The sequence below is a fragment of the Tupaia chinensis genome, unplaced genomic scaffold (genome assembly GCF_000334495.1).
Source record: "Tupaia chinensis unplaced genomic scaffold, TupChi_1.0 Scaffold000173_1, whole genome shotgun sequence".
Classification (NCBI taxonomy): Eukaryota; Metazoa; Chordata; class Mammalia; order Scandentia; family Tupaiidae; genus Tupaia; species Tupaia belangeri.
In genome coordinates, this window is record NW_006159648.1 from 551,469 (window position 1) to 553,875 (window position 2,407).

Below are 2,407 nucleotides of genomic sequence, written 5' to 3' on the forward strand. Positions count from 1 at the left end.
GCAGTTAACCTGGCTCCATTCCTGCCTTCCAGCAGATGTATGAATATTTTCCCAGACCTCCATTACAAATCATAGCTTGTATGCTTCCAAGCAGAGCCAACAAATCCCAGGCTTGAATTCCTGAAACTGAAGAATGAGACTCATGGAATGGAATAACACCACAGTAAGATGCCTGATAGATGTTCTAACCTTACCAACATTCACCTGACCCATTCAGGTACAAACATCAGTACCAAGCACCAGGAGCTGGAGGAAACACAGGCAGAAGTGGAATGAGAAGGCTTCCCACAGCAGGTTCAGAAAACCCTACTAAAATCCTCGTGGCTTTCATTTGCCAGAACACAAGCATGATGAATAAATGCAATACATTATACACATTTCGACTAGCAAAATTTCCAAGTGTGAGTACTAAAGAAAAAAATAGCAGAAATGGTTTTGCATGGTGAGATTTCCATATATTTCTTCCTATAATGAATTGTTCAGCATTATGAATATCCTTAGATCCTCAGAGAAAAGACATTTTATTTTACTCAGGATTCCATTTTATTCAGCTTGGATTTTGAATGATACACTGCCAAGCTCCACTGGTATCATCACACACATACTTCAGATTTCCCAGTGGGGTGCTTTTCTAAAGTTTCATGGAAGCAGCCATACTTGATCTGTTGTAGCAGCAATGTTTTCAACACTAGCTCTTTTCTATACCTTTTATTCAGATGCAGTACTCTCCAGTTCCATACTTCTTTTTTTCTTTTTAGAAAAATATTTGCTCTAGGGTACATGCTCTTGATGGAGAGACAGAGTGACAACAGAGATGGCAGGAGGGAAAGTAAGAAATCACCCTTGTGGGGGTGGCCACACCACAATCCCTTCTCCTCCATTTTCCCCTTGGGATTTTGGGCATGCATGCACACATGCCTGGCATGAGTTTCAAGCCAGTGAATTCGAACCGCTGGTCAGCCATGCGGAAGTCCAGTGCCTTAACCACTATGCAACCTGCTGGTCCCTCCAATTGCATATGTCTCACCAACCTCTGAAAGATCAAAGCCATGAAGAACAGGCAAAGTGATTATAAGCCACTGGAAGTGACTTCAGTTTCCCTCTGATGAAAGCAAGAATAAAGGAAGGAAACTCTTAGTAAGCACTTACATTGCCCCAGTTTAAGCATTTTACACACATTACATAATTTAATAGACATAATTTAATAAACAACCCTCTTAAATAGTTGCTATTACTCTGGACCTTTTCTTCACATACAAGGAAAGAGAATTTCGGAAAATTTAAGTTAATTGTCTAAAATCACAGCAAGAACATAGTTGAGCCAGTATTGAAATCCAGGCAGTCTAATTCCAAAGCCCAATCTTTTAACTATCATACTAAGCTAGTTCTTATTAATAATGACAGCTGGCGCCCGCAGCTGGGGCCAGCAGGTAGTGTGGTGGCTGAGGTACTGGACACGGTCAATCACAGTTCAAGTCCTGGACCTAGTGACTTAAAACTCACACCGGTCACCATGTGCACATGCCCAAAACGCCAGGAGGAGAATGGAGAAAGGATTACACCAAGGTAATCCTCCCTGAGGGTGGGGGGGGCAGTTTCTCACTTTCTCTCTCTCTGTCTCTCTCTGCTCTCCAGTGAGCACACGCGACCTATAGCAAAAATCCCTCTTAAAATAAATAAATAAATAATGAGCGCTCACATTATTTAAACACTCTAGAGATATTTTCTCTAAGTGTTTAAGAAATGGGGAGATGGGCCAGTTGATGGAATGAAGGTTAAGGTGGCTGGTTCCCACATGGCCAATTGCACAATTTAAGTCTTAGACCCAACGGCTTGAAACACACAGCAGATGCATATGTGTGCATGCCCAAAATTCCCAGAGGAGAACGGAGAAGTAGTGATTGCTGTATGACAATCCCCCCGTGGGGGGTGCTCTCTCATTCTCTCTCACTCTTTGTGTCTCCAGCAAGTGCATATGCCTGATGGCAAAAGCTTAAAAAAAAAAAAAAGAAAGAAAGGTAAAAGAAAAAAAGAAAAGCAAGTGAGGTCATTAATCACCATCTCTTCACCAAATCTGTATCAGACTGCAAACGAACATTACCTTTCTGGGTCCCACAAGAGGTCTTCAAAATTTTCAGAAAAAATGCTTATTGCGAAAAAAGCTATGCAAGGATTCCAAATCATTTTTGCACCAAAATAAATTCACACTTTAATTCTACTTTTTGGGAACTTTTTGAAGTTCCATTGTATGAACTGAATAGTTCTCTCCGAAATTCACATCCTGAAATCTTAACCTCCAAAGTGATAGTATTAAGAGGTGAGGCCAGGGCCAACAGGTGGCATGGTGGTTAAGGCACTAGACTCCCACATGGCTAACCATGGTTCAAGTCCTGGACTTGGCAGCTTG